We start from the raw sequence: 16095 nt of genomic DNA on the forward strand, positions 1-16095 counted from the left end.
AGAACAACAAAGCTTATGCATTAATTGCAGCATCTGCAAATGAAGAGGTGAGTCGCTATATTTTTCCATTTTCAACTTCTTCCGAAGCCTTACAAAAGCTGAAAGAACTCTATGACTCACATTCTGCACTTGAAGTTGTTCAAATCATGATTAAACTCTTCACTCTTGAATTACAAAATAGTGATCCCCTTGCTCTTGCATCCAAAGTAAAACCTATAATGCATGATATCAAATCCACTAAGGTTGAATTGGATATTCCTCTTATCGATTTTCTCAAGACACTTTATCCTACTTACTCCAATTATCTTGAGTCATTGCAAGCAAATGGAAATCTCAAAGATATTACCTTTGACTCTCTTGTGAAAAAAATTGCTGAAAGAGAGAAAGATTTTGGAAAGAAGACAACCCCTGAACCTTTTGAAGAGGTTGTGTGCCTTGCTCATAAAGAAAATAATCCTGCTCAAGATTCTTCTAGAGGAAGAGGTGGTCGAAGAAGAAGAGGAAGATATTTGAGAGGCAGGGGGGCAGACAGTCGCAAGGCGAAAAGGCAGATTTGCATTGCATATGCTACAAAAGAAATGGATCACATGATGCCTCTACATGCAAGTTACCATGGGAAAAAATTGAGCAACAAAGAAACCAACAGAAAGGTAAAACTAATGACACAGACAAAGGTAAAGTGCCTGAATCGGCTCACTATTTTGTAGCACAATGTAGTATTAGAGTAAATAAAGATTTATTTAATGCTTCACTTGCTTCTTGGAAAAATGATTGGTTGCTTGATTCAGGAGCAACTTGCCACATGACTCATAGAAAATATTTTTTTGAAGAATTTACTGACAATGTTGATGGAGCAGTATACTTTGCAGACTAATAAAAAATCAGGCCATCAGGGCTTGGCACAATCAGGCTTAAATTGCCTGGTCTTCCTGACTTTATTCTGCATCATGTTCTATATCTCCCATAGCTGAAGAGAAACTTGTTGTCCTTGGTCCACATCCGTCAGCAAGGTCACTCCACTCATATGTTTGATGGCAAGCTTGAGGTGAGAAGAGCATCTGACCACTCACTTGTCATGAGGGGAATAGAAGAAGAAAGGCTTCTCAAGTTGCAAGGTACCTCTGCTCATGCACAACATTTCTCACACAATTCTTATTATGAAGAAGGTACACATCCATCAAGTCTATTATGGCATGCTAGATTTGGACATTTGAACTATGACAACCTCCGCTTGTTGAAGAAAAATGGTGTTTCTAGTTTGCCTACAATTCCTAGGAAATTTAAGAAATGTAATGCTTGCATTCTAGGAAAGCATATCAAACAATATTTTCATGATTCACATTGAAGAGCACATAGAAAACTTGAACTCATTCATTCAGATTTATGTGGTCCAATGCCTGTTCCTTATACAAATGGAAATAAATATATGATGACATTTATTGATGACTACACTAGAATGTGTTGGGTTTATTTATTGAAGAACAAATCTGATGCTTTTCAAACATTCAAGAACTTCCACAAATGGATTGAAAATGATGTACAATCTCATATTGGGTCTATTCACACTGATAATGGAAAATAATACGCATAAAATGAATTTGAAAAATATCTTCGCCAACATGGGAACAAACATCAAACAATTGTACCTTATAATCCCCAATAGAATGGTGTACCTGAAAGAATGAATAGGGCAATCTTAAATATGGTACGCTCCATGCTCTTCTTCAAATATGTAAAAATAATGTTTTGGGTTGATGCTGTTCTATGTGCTGCATATATAAAGAATAGATGTCCATCTAATGCTATTAGAAACAAGACTCCATATGAAATGTGGTATGGGTATGTTCCTTCGATAAAGCATCTCAGGGTCTTTGGTTCCACCTGTTATGCCTTGATACCAAAAGTACATAGAAACAAACTTGGTGCAAGAAGTTGTAAGTGTATCTTCCTGGGGTATTCAAACACCTCCAAAGCATACCATTTCTATGATGATGTAAATAAAAAGTTTTTTGTATATAGAGGTGTAATTTTTATTGAATCATCCAAAACTGATAATGTTATTGACCGGCAACTTGATCGCTTGGATAGATTCACAAATGAAAATCATTTCAAGAATTTGATAATCAGATTCCACATCTTGAAGGGGTGATTCCTATAATAGATCAACATGTGGAATCTTCTTCTGAAGAACTCTCTCCCCAGCATGAAACTCTAACAATGGATGATGCTTTAAGTGATGTGATTGATAGAATTGGGAGACTCAATCTTGATTCAGTCCCAACTCAATCAATGGAGTAGCCTGGACCATATGAGAAAGGTCCCCCAAAGTGGCTGACAAAGACACTTGAAAGTGTTCATCCTGATGAGGTTGGAAAGACAGGAACTAGAAATTCAAACCGGCAAAATGGAGGTGATATAGATGACTCTAATTCACCTGTTGACATGGATGTTTCTTATGATTGTGAAATGAAATTGTCTACAGATTTTGAACCAACTTCCTTCAAAGAAGTCGCTTCTAATGATGAATGGAGAGAAGTGATGCAAAAGGAGTATGATGCCCTCATAAAGAACAACACTTGGAAGCTGGTTGATCCTCCATTAGGAACCAAACCAATTGGCTGCAAGTGGGTCTACAAGAACAAGTATAAAGTTGATGGCTCACTTGACAAGCACAAAGCCAGGCTTGTGGCAAAAGGTTTTGCACAGAAGGAAGGGGTCAATTATGAGGATACCTTTTCCCCCACAACAAAATGGGCTACCATCCAGACACTCTTTGCCCTAGCAACTCAGAACGGTTGGAAAGTCCATCAAATGGATGTAAAAACTACTTTCTTGAATGGAGATCTAAAAGAGAATGTCTTATGTCCTAGCCTAAAGGATTTTTTGTGAAAGGACATGAACATAAAGTATGAAAACTTGTGAAATCCTTGTATGGCCTCAAACAAGCACCGCAAGCCTAGTATGAAAAACTAACTGAGCATATTCTGAAACTCAATTTCAAACATTATGATCTTGATGATGCAACTTTATTTGTTAAGAAAGTTGGAAAAATAGTTGTATATCTTGTGGTATATGTAGATGATATTTTGATGACAAGGAACAATGAAAGCCACATTGCATCCATAAAGAAGGAATTGGGGAAAAGTTTTGAAATGACTAATTTGGGCTATGTTCATTACTATCTTGGTATTAAAGTAACTCAACATTCAAAGTCCATATTTCTTTTTCAAAAGAAGAACATTGGAGATCTGTTGAACAGGTTTGGCATGAAAGAATGCAATCCTATTACTACTCCAATGGAAAAAAACTTAAAGCTCACATCTATTGAAGGAAAATAATTTGAGGATGCAACAAAGTATAGACAGCTTGTAGGAAGTCTCAACTACCTAACTACTACCAGACTAGACATTTCGTTTGTTGTTGGAATCCTTTCCACGTTTATGCAAAAGCCTTGTGAGGGACATTTGTCTGCTGCAAAAAGAGTTATAAGGTACTTGAAGGGAACTCAAGACTTTGGAATTAAGTATACACGGGTGGACGGCTTCAGCTTGATTGGATACTCTGATTCAGACTTCGATGGAGACAAAGAAACTGGGGTATCTAATCCAGGATATGCTATGAGTCTTGGATCAAGAGCTGTCTCTTGGAGATCACGCATACAATCAGTTCCAGTAGATTCCACAATAGAAGCAGAATACATGGTAGTAGTTGAGGCAACAAAAGAAATTGTGTGGCTCAGGAAAATTCTTGAAGATTTGTAGGTAAAACAAGTACAATCAACTCCACTCATGATTGACAATACCTCTACAATAAAGTTTGCCAAGAACCAAAAGTTCCATGATCGAATGAAGCACATCAATAATAAATATCATCTGATTTGACATCATGTTGAGGCCAAAACAATCCATCTTCGTCATTGTTCCACTAATGAAAAAATTGCAGACATCTTCACCAAAGCGCTTGGAAGAGAAAAGCTTGAACGATTCAGAATGATGCTTGGACTCACCAACATCCCTTTAGATTAAGGGGGGAACATTGACACCTAATCATCAGGATTGGGTGAATTTAATTAATGTAAATAAACATAAGAAATATGAGCATTCATCGGGAGATGAAATGAAAAGTCTCTCCCTCATGTATATAATAAAGACCAACCAGAAGGAATAAAATATGAATTAATTCTGTGGAGTTACTACCTAGCCTACCAAAAGGAAATTATAGAATTGAAATGAAAGCAAGGAAATGACTAATCTAGAATGAAAATTGCAGAATTGAAAGGACTAATCTACTTTTGCTGAAATGGAAATTGCAGAATTGAAAGGACTAATCTACTTTTGCTGAAATGGAAATTGCAGATTTGAAAGGACTAATCTACTTTTGTTGAAATAGAAATTGTAGAATTGAAGTGAAAGCAAGGAAATGTAGAAACTGAAAGAAAGGAAATGACTAAACTATTTTTGCTGACATGAAAGTTGCAGAATTGAAAATGAAAGCAGGGAAATGCAGAAACTGAAAGAAACAACTACTCTACTTTTGCTGAAATAAACTACTTAACAGAATGTTTCGATAGAAAATAGAAGAAAGCAGTAATCAAAAAATACTCTGATGCTTCCTTGGCAGCGGCACGAAAAGGTGGTGAGCACCAATATTGCAGCAATAACGTTGCAACCCTTGGGGCTTCCTACTTTACTTTTATCAACCCAATAGTTCATAACAAACTTGGAAGCGATGGTGCTGTATGCACAAGTACTAGTTCTTACTGCAGGCTGTCACTTGGTCAGCTGGCGCAAGATCACTAGGAGCTCAAGCCAACTTCTATGAATTCTAGAAGAAGATTTAAATGTGATAAAAGAAAGCTAACTCTACAGAGGCTATTCTACTTGCAGAAAGAGAAAGAAGACTGAAATGTGTAGTAAACCTAGCAAACCCTAATTTACCAACTAACCCTACTTTTGCAGAAAGAGAGATGAAAACCTATGCAATGAATGTCATTACCTACTGAGGAAGTAAACTACACCTATTCAAGCTATTTCTAGAAGGAAATGAGGAAAAAATGTCTTTTTGGGATTTTTATGTATTTTATGTGAAATTGTTGTGCATGTAATTTATTCGTTTATGGATGTGGCAGCGATTAGGTGGCAATGGAGGGTAACCTTGGGATCTACAGAGGTGTAGGAAGGCGTGGAGGGGTCTTAAGAAGCCTTTTTCAACCTTCTAGAAGCTTTCCCTGCAATCAAACTTCAAAAAGTCACTCACATGAAATTCTATAGGAGGCTGCAGGGGATCTACAGGAGGTTCTATAGGAGGATCTACAAGAGGATGCCGAGGGCTGTTTTAGAGGTTTTAAAGGTGGAAAAATGGTGGAAAATGGGAGCTGAGGACTAGAGGGATGTGTGAAGGAGTTTGAAGTTCAACAAGGGTGATTAGAAAAGAAAATGATGGTTGGATTTGTTCAAGAGACGAGAGGAAAGCTTATGAGAAAAGTGCAGGAATTAGGGCAGATTTGCAAAGGGTTGTGCATGACCTGTGAACATGTAGCAGAGGAGATGGTGATGGTTGATTTATTGATTTATTATGAGCAAAGATGTACTGTAAGAGAGCTGCAAGTCAAAACACTGAAACTGAGCAAGAAAAGAGCTAGCTGTACCAAAAAACAGAACTATATCTCATGTTAACCTAAATTCTGACCTAGGAAAATGAAATGTTGAACAATGCTATATGGAAAGGAAAGCATGTAAAGAGATTTATTGCAAAAACATAAATGAGTATGGAAAAATGGATCTAAAGCAAAAAGATTAACCTCTGAATCAAACTATAACACTAGAAATTGCATGGACCAAGAAAAACTGTGTTTTTGTGGCAATAAGAGTGTCTTAACCTCAGCTCATGGTCCCAAAGGGAAGAAATGAGGTCAAGGCCCTATTTATGGCCTTTTCTTATCTTTATCCTATCACTATTTAACCTACTTCAGCAAACTGAAATGGAAATAGCTATGTAACTCTCCAAAAGCAACCTATTCTAACCAAGAAAAAACTACCTAACATCAACTAATTCATGAATTGAAACAAAAACATATAAATAAAAAATAGGAGGGGCTGGAAAGCTTGCATTGGGACCTAACCCAAGAGCTTTAGCCCTCTGGAAGGACTCAGTGCTGGCTCAGAAAATATTTCATCTCCATTATCAAAATAATAGTCACATTACATAAAACTGTCCACAAAAAGTAAGCTCGAAATGAGCTGAGCAAGAGCTGCCACAAAAGTGTGAAAATTTGACTAACATCCAAGTAAAATACTGAGTCCCTAAGCCCCCCTATTTATACAACTGGAACCCAAAAAACTCTCCTAAAATCAAGGAGGCTTGGCTCCCAAGACTAGAGATAGACAACAGTTCTTCTTCACTTGCTCGACTGCCCTTTTGATGCATTTATGTGGCTGCTTGTGCTCCAAGCTTTTTGAAGGAGAATTCAAAGTAGGGGTCATAAATGAGGGGGAAACCCTCCTACAAATCCCCTCCTTTGTTTTCCTCAAATATTGGCTGCAAAATGTTCATTAAACCTTTGAGTTTGTCTCAAAACTGACCAAAAGTCTGCATAAAGCACACACTAGACTTCATGGTATAATGACTAACCCAATTCATTCTATTCACATAAATATAATAAAAAGCATGCAATAAACTAATGAGAATGGTGGATTAAGCTGATTTAGGAGGCAAAATGAGCCCATATAATTACCCATTTATGGGGCTCATTAACAAGTCATGTAGTTCTTCCATCCATAAAATCACTGCATACCAAATCACAATTATTTACACTTAAAAAAATGTGTCAATGCCAATGATGTCAATACATAAACAATACTGAATAGTAATCACTAATATGCATTATGCCCATAGTGTCTTTCTAGATCAAGGAAAATCATCATTGTAAAATTGTTGGGTGTGGAGCCTGATTATCTTCTATATTCAAAGGTATCGCCACATAGGACCCCAGTTCGAAATGGGCCACCCGTAAAATATTCGCTGTAGGGGGGGTCCGGGGGGGGGGCGGCTGCGACCTTTGGGAGCCCCCCCCTGGCGAGGGGTTTCGGGGGCAGCGCCCCCGAAGCTAAAAACAGCTGTAAAATTGCCTTGTAAAAGTATAGTAATTTCTAGTCAATCTGGGCCGTTCATTAGGCAGATGATCTGACGGTAGAACTTATGTTTAGTTTAGGGTTTTTTTCCCTAGAAGGCAACCCCTCTCTTTGTATGAGGGTATTGTATTTGAGGCTGTGTGATAGATGTGTATTCTGTGAGCGAGAAACAGAGAGGTGAGACTGTGAGAGAAAACAGAGGATATTACAACGGATTTGCTGTAGGTTGTTTCTCTTCATTTTGCTGGATAATAGAAAGGAAGGACTGGCTATTCGGGGTGGACGTAGCCCAAACTGGGTGAACCACGTATATCTGTGTCTCTCTTGTTTTATGCGTTTTCTGTGTTTATATTTCTGCAATATTTTATGTGTTCCATTGCTCCGTAATATATAATTTTCTAACAAAAATATGATCAAATACCTAATTTGTTATCACTATGAATTCAATTAATCCATATGAAAAAACATATCTATAAATTTTCAAGAATTATGTCAAAAATCAATACTTCTCATCTATATTAAGTCAATCGAATAATACAAATATTTTCAAACCCTAGCAACTTTTACCAAATACTACCAGATACTAGCTCCAATGATAACATATTGATATGCATATTCTAGTCCCTTCCAATCACAAAATTAGTTATGACATTCACATTCTTTGTCATAAGTCAAACATTCAAACTTACCTACTCACAAAAATTTCTATTATCTGCTTCATATATGTAGGATTTTCATACTCTTGGTGTGCTCTTGGTTTCATGCATACAAATTTAGTTTTAGTATGCTACAAGCTCAACCACACCCATAGGCCTTCTTTTATACGACTGGGAGGCCTACAATTGCACCCTTAAGCCTTTCTCCTAGCGATTAGGGCTTAGAATAAGAGAAACCTTCTATGCTTAGATTAAAACTTGCTAAAACCTCTTCAACAACAATAGATGTTTATTCATGACCATAATTCTTCCTTCAATATTCAAATGTCTTCCTTTCAAATAATAACAGGTGTTAAAATATCATGAACAATTTCTCCCTCCAAATGGGAAGTCGTTTTATCCATCAATACATCAACCCATCTATCATAATGTTTTCATGCATCAACAAAACTGTTAGATCATGAAATAGAACTATACTAGATTCTTAGATATATATGCATCATTGTCATAACATATCAACATAAACTACTTTATCATTACATATGAACATGACTTAGGATATTCATCAAGGGTTAGTGTCATATAATTAGGGTAGTTGATAATTGTATCTTCATACTACAAGGATCATAATCACAACATTACTTATTTATCACATTACTCAACCATCAAGTCAGGGCATCCAAATTTACTAAGCTTATCAAAAACCTAACCAAGATCAACAAGAAGATACTTAGTATCAATCTTATTGTCACACATTTATCATCATGGTTATCATGCTTATCACAAGCATTATCAATAGTATCAAGTTTTGATATATCAAAAGCAATGTTTATAACCAACTTTGTGTCTAAAAATGTAAGATACTTGTCAAATATTAAGAGTACCAATATATCACGTGTGTCTGAAATCAAACATACTTTCATATATATGCATGAATCATTTATGAAGGTAATATTTCAATGTACCTTGGGGATTATATTTCCATACAATGTTGTATATTACATACCTATATACATTTTCAACGTATTTTTCTTATTTTTCATTGGCAGCTGCAATTTCCAGATACTACTTTTGAAATATTTTCATTAGGTACCACCAACTCTTTTTTGTCTGCACTAGCTTTCTTTTCCTACACCTTGGACGATCCTAAAGAAGGATATGCTTATCACATCTCATCTAGAAGTATTCATATACTCAAATATGAAGGAATCAATGCTCAAAACAATAAATATGAATAATAAATCTAAACAAGAATTGTATCATGAGGAATTAACATAAATCTAAAAGGTACATATCTTTAATGAGAGGTCATCAACTTCCTCTTGAACCAACCTTCAAGAGGCATTACTTTCCATTATCCATATAAAAATGTTGTTTTTAGTATATCCAATAATATTCATCAACAACCAAGGCCTAATTGAGGCCAGCCCATCTAGGGCTATATCAAATCTGTCATGTGCTAAAAACTCAAGCCTTTATCATACTCCAAGGTTTCTTCCAAACCCTAACCTCAAGATAACAATCAAATAATAATTACTATATTTTCTAGGGTTTCCTTAAAACCCATGTAATATTTTAGGTCTCCTCCATCTTCTATTGTATCAATGGTATCTTAATAGGGGTGATATCAATGAATTTTCAACCGATCTTTGATACCATTTGAATTTTTCTTAGAGATATATTGTTCTTTTCTTTGGCTAATTGCATTTCATTATTTACATATTGAATTCACCCCAAAAAATCATAACATTATTCAAAAACATATGCAATCATATAGAAAGAACAATATCATCATCAATGCAGCGTAACATAAAGGAACAATAGAAGAAAAAATTCACACATAGAGACACTGGAATTGGTCGGAGACCATGGAAAAGCCCCACAAGGGAGAAAACCCTTTCAAATTCTTCTTCTTATTATATTTTCATAAAATTTTCAACAAAGAGAGAGCACAATGGTTCGTATCTTCAACGAAAAAAATATCTATAAAAATCATCTAAACAACATCCATGTGATGAACCCATCAATACTGATAGCCAAAACCTCGATTCAGAAGTTTGCAGTCAACTATAAACATCTATGGTCAACTGATGAAATGAAACCCTAGTTTCCAACTTTGCGTGTGGTTGAAACTCTCCAACTATACAGATAAGCCTTCATTCCTGTGGTTGCAACTAATAATTCCTTGTGGTAACCTTGCAACTGCATATCAAAACCCTAGATCACATGCGGGAGCTTTAGAACTTGTAATTTCAGACGTGTACAAACTAATCTCTGCGAACCACTTTAGACTTGTGCGATCCAAACCAAAGAAAGAATAATTATTGATCAGGGTCACTTGAATTATATTAATAGGCTTCCAAGGGTGTCCAAATTCTTCTTAGGGCCAACTCGTCCTTTTGTGCAGATGTGGGTTTCCATATTAAAAATATCATTTTTCTTAACCAAATTAAATTCTTCCAAGGGATAGGAGGGGTATTTCTTGATGAGGAAGACTATCCAAAGGAGAGAATTTTCCCCTGATTTGCCAAAAATTAATAGCTTGAGAAATGGTGCTCAAGACCTCTCAGAAAGGGTTTCCCTTCTTCAATCTCCTTTGAAAACTCACTCTCTCTCAAAGAAGTAAAGAGAAATCTTAATAGTGGTTGATCTCTCTCAATAATGAAATGTAGGATTGAATTGGAGCAATTTTTCCAGCATAACAATTCACAAACTTCTACTTCCTCGTGATCTTCCAATGCCTTGTTTATATATAATTTGAACTCCTCTTTCCCTGAATTAGCTCATTAATGAGAAAATGACTTGATGGAAGGACAAGATGATTTCCTTAAGGGTTGCATATCTCCAAATAGGCTTGAAATATGTTTTCCTTTGGTAGTACATGTCAGGAAATACTAACTCAAATGGTGTGGAGTGTTCCCATAATGCTGAGTGGACTTTGGGTGACCTGCATGGATATCGAAGGAAAAGCTTTGCGGTAGTTAATTTTCACCTTTGAAGCACCCATGTAGGTTGATTTTTTAAATGGGACTTTGGAAAACCTTTGATTTGTTTTATTTTCATGACGTTTCCAAGTGGAAAAGCTTCACCTGTACATATTGTTGTCTTATTATGGGTGTCAGATGACCTATACAAATGTGTGTATGATTTTCCTATGTTAACAACACCCATTAAATAGCCAAGATTGGATAGATTAATCCCGCATCCAACAATTTCTACAATTCATCTTTCACAATATCTTTTAACACAGGGTTCATTCACATTTGTGGCTAATGAACAAGTTTATGTTCCTCCTTAATATATATTTGGTGAGTGTGCATAGAATGATTTAATTGTTTAATCTCATTTAGTCACATGAAAATGCATGAATATGTTGTTTTAAGATAGTGAGAAGTTTGTTTTCTTGATCATATGAGAGAAAGGGGTTGATTTTGAAGGACTTGGAGGGGATTGTTTCTATTTTTTTTACATTATTTTTATCAGAACCAATAATAAAAAAGTTAACCCATGAACCATCTTAAGAACAACTAGGTTTACTTACAGATGATTCCTTTTCCAAGCCATTAATATTCATGGTATCGAGATATTTGTTTTGTAGAAACTTATCAATCATATTATCTTCATCAATTTTCCTGCTACTAACGGTGATTTCTAATGTACAATTAGGGTAGGAAGATGAGAGGCAAGGGTCCTTTTGTTCTTCGTTTTCTACCCAAGTAGGAAAGTTATCCCGAAAAAAAGGCTGAGTTGGTGGATATAATAAAATTTGTTTTTATTGCCCATTGGTGATGGTCATGTTCCCAGTCTTACAATTGATGTATGAATCAATAGTGTCTAACCAAGGTCTTTGTATGATAATAGGGTAGGCATTTAACTTGGTCATATGCTGAAGGACAAGGAAAATATTTAGAAACTCCGAAGAATCACTATATATCATTACATCTTCTATGATACCTTCTAGTGCTATTGTAGATCTATTAGTAATTTGTAGGAAAATAGAGGTATTTCTTAAGGATCCTTATGTGTTAATTTTGAGCATGGTTTCCTTGGTCATGAAATTTCTTGTAGTTCCAAAATCAATGACATTTTTTGGGACTGTAATTTTTTTGATTTGCATGTCTACTACTAGGCTCCGAGGATCTAAGTACTTGGGGATGATTTCTCTCCCAGGCATAAGATTAACTAGTTAACCTATGGCATTAAGAGTAGGGGAATACTTCTTTGTTCTCCTTGTCCTTTTAAGACATTCATACTTAATGAAATTTTTGTAAATAGTAACATATTTTTTGGCTTAAAGGAAAGGGATCTTGACACACATATTTGTCAATTCTCCTAGAATTTTACCTTCTTTTGGGGTGTGCGATTTTTGGGTTGTCAACCTTTTAGGATTAGGAGGCTTTGGTTGGGTGACTTGAGGTACAAGTTCTTCCTTCTCTTCCTCAATATTATTTTTTATCGGAGGTGGATGAGCATATGGAAGGACCTTCCTAGACCTAAGGTTGATTTCTTGGATTTCTACAACACAAGTTTAGTAAGTTGTTTCTCCATTGTAGATTGGTTGAGCCTTCTTACTATTAGGATTTGGATTTTTTTGGGGAGAAAATTGTGGTTTTTTTGGAGGAATGTTTTGGGGTGATTGATATTTTTGAAGAGAAGGCATTAGGATAGGTGGTTGGGCCACCTGAGGCCTCCATCCTAGTGATGGATTACCCCATTGATGAGGTTGAGTAAGGCATGGATGGAAAGGAGGAGTAACATTTTGAGGAGGATATGGAGAAGAAGTGGGAATAGGCTAGGGTGAAGGATTAGGAGGATACCAAGTTTATAATGAGAGTTATAGTTAGTATTGAAGGGAGAGGGAGAGTTCATACCTTATTGAGATTGTCTAGGGGCTTGTGGCCACCTTTAGTTAACAAAGAATAATTGCACCATGCTCCCTTATGCTCCTTGGTATACAACTTTCACATTTGGAAAATATGGGCACTTATTAGTAGAAAGATTCTCCTCACACATAGAACATGTTATGAAACCAGCTCAAGAAAAATATAGGAAAGATAGATCAACGCCTTAGAATTCAGCCTCTTTGAGGGGGCAACCTCCTTTACATTACATAAATGAACAATTCTTGGATGATACAAATGAAAAGACCTCCTTTCTATATATAGGAGTCTGAGGGGTCATAACATAATCAGAGCTGACATAACAATAATAATGTAAGGGCACAATATTAACAATAATGGGCTTCTATGGGGCACAATAGTAACAATATGGGCACTACATGGGTACATCAATATAATAAGTGGGTTGTACTAATAACAATAAGGGGTTACACTAGTGGTATAGGGGCCTAACATGCCCCTCCCCTTCAAAAAGCGTTGTCCTCAACGCTTGAGTAGTTCTTGATGCTTCTGTATAAAATTCCTGTCCTCCCATGTGGAATCTTCAGTGGTAAGTTCTTCCACTTGATGAGATACTCTGAAATTGATCGATTTTGTAGCTATCGGGTTCTTGTTTCTATGATTGCTCCAAGTTCCAATATGATTTTTCCTTCCTCTTCAATTTCTGGCAACATTGTTTGAATTGGGATCTTTTGCAACTTTTGAATAAGTGGCCATACTTCTTCATCCTTCTTCCATTCATCCCTTGCTTCGTTTATCCAATCTGGTTGGATAATATAAATAACACAAAACAATGCTTCCACATCCTCATCCTTGAAGAGTCTTCTCATTCGGTAAGGTCGCCATTTTTTAAGTGCATGTAGTATTTCCAACATTTCCTTCTCATAAATAGCTTCCTTGAGATGTAGCAGTAAAAATTCCCAATCACCTACATCAAAACATTTTTCACTACAATGTTTATCTTCCTGTTGTTTCGTTTGATTTTGTACCAAAGTGCCGTTATCCTTTAAAAGTTGGAGAACTTGTTGTTGATGCTCGATGTGATCTTTCACTGCTTGAACCTTTTTCTTCTTGATATGTCCTTCTATCTCTAGAGTTTGAGGAGTGGTACTTTCTTCCAATCCTTTACAAGATATGGTCGGATTCATTTCTTGATGCTCGATGTGATCTTTCACTTCTTGAACATTTTTATTCTTGATATGTCCTTCTATCTTGATAGTTTGAGGAGTGGTAATTTTGAACAACGAATTACAAGATATGGTTGGATTCATTTCTTCTTTCTCGATGTGATCTTTCACTTCTTGCACATTTTTCTTCTTGATATGTCCTTCTATCTTGAGAGTTTGAGGAGTGGTAATTCTTGCCCATGCTTTACAAGATATGGTCTGATTCATTTCTTCTTTCTCTGGGGTGCGGTCCTGGCATATATCTTCTTCTTTTGATGTTTCTTGATCTTTTTCTTCCTCCTCTTCATATTATATGTAAAATAATTTCTTCTCAGCACACTTATGACCTTTAGTGCATTTGTTATCACAATTGTAACAAAGCCCTTTTTCTCTTTTTTCTTCCAATTGTTATGGTGTAACCCTTGTAGGTTGTGGAAGGCTAGGAGAAACAAAACTTCCATCTTTATAGTTGTGAGAGGTACGCTTCCTGGTTTCCATAATTTTTCTTTCCACTATGTCACAAATCCCTTTTACTCTTTCCAATTGTTGTGGTGTTGCTCTAAAGAAGGTGTTGCTTTTTGTATCCTCATAATGTGCTATCATTTCCTCCGTGAAGATTGACCACCTAACAAGTTGTTTACGAGAAAAAAGCCCTTCGTACCATAAAAATTGATCTGGTTCTAAATACGAAGATGCAATACATAACTTTTGTAGCATTTGTACACCATGTAGATCAAAATATTGCTCCATCTGAAGTATCCAATTTACCGGATCCTTGCCATCAAACTTCCTCATCTTGCTTTTTCTTGATTTTAGGAGCTCGACCTTGAAACAACTATAACTCTGTACTTTAAGATCTTTAAGTTCTAAAGATGAAACCTATAGTAGCCCTCTGTGTCCTCTTTCCAATGTCACCAGTCTGATCCAAATTGGATTCTCTAAGAAAGAGTTATGCACAATCTTCCAAGATGCCATGATTATAGACCTTTCCAAAAGAGCGAACTTGTATGAAGTGCCACGTGTCACTATTTCAACCTCTGACTCTAAAAAATATATACACGAAAACTAAAGTCCGTCCTCTTTCTTCACCTTCTTACGAAATTTCAATCCGATGCTCAGAAAGCAAGTTATGATGATTTTCCCCAAGTCACCTGGTTTGAATGTAATTCAGGAGTCTGCAAAAAGACCAACTTCCTTAGATCATATCTCCGCAAATATCGCGCAAAAAGATCTTAAATTTAGATCCAAGGTTCAGCGCGATTTCTTATCAAATGGGTTTTTCTTGCGACTTCTGAAACATCACAGAAAAAAAGTTATAGCGAAAATTCCACGATGACCTATTTGGAGCAGCGAAACCCTAGAATCCAAAGCTATGATACCAAATGTTATGAAACCAGCTCAAGAAAAAGATAGAAAAGATAGATCAACGCCTTAGAATTCAGCCTCTTCGAGGGGGAAACCTCCTTTACATTACATAAATGAACAATTCTTGGATGATACAAATGAAAAGACCTCCTTTCTATATATAGGAGTCTAAGGGGTCATAACATAATCAGAGCCGACATAACAATAATAATGTAAGAGCACAATAATAAAAATAATGGGCTTCTATGGGGCACAATAGTAACAATATGGGCACTACATGGGTACATCAATATAATAAGTGGGTTGTACTAATAACAATAAGGGGTTACACTAGTGGTATAGGGGCCTAACAGAACATATTTATATGAAATTTAAAGGACATTCATTCCTAGGACATATTCTAGTGCACTGAGGGTAGAACATGGCTGAAGCGTTTTCTGATTCCTCTTGTTTTTTCTTGATACATGGGGAGTCCATCTGCATGTAAAATGTATTTTATATTACAGTATTCATATCCAATAGCATACCTACTATCTCAATTTTAGTAATTAAGGGGGAGGAAGAGGGACTTATGAAGATTTTGTTTTCTCTACCTGTTTTTCTGGTAGCCCTTGAATTATGTTTAAATACTCATTTTGAGATCATCATAGCCGAGCTGATATATGTATCCACTGGTTAGTAGGTTGATTGTTTCCATCATTTCTTCCCCGATTCCTCATAGTAGGACTAGCTTCAAGGAATTTGAGTGGAAGGTGAAATTATGCACCCTTCCGTAACTCAACTGAAATCTTCCTCAAAACATTCTAGAGACTCATTTTCTCTTTGAACATTTATAAATATCTTTTCTCTGGTATCTTTTCCTTTGAATTAATCCCAATGA

This window comes from Pinus tabuliformis, chromosome 8 (genome assembly GCF_031772625.1).
Source record: "Pinus tabuliformis cultivar Carrire ecotype Pingquan chromosome 8, CPIR1, whole genome shotgun sequence".
In the NCBI taxonomy this organism is placed as follows: domain Eukaryota; kingdom Viridiplantae; phylum Streptophyta; class Pinopsida; order Pinales; family Pinaceae; genus Pinus; species Pinus tabuliformis.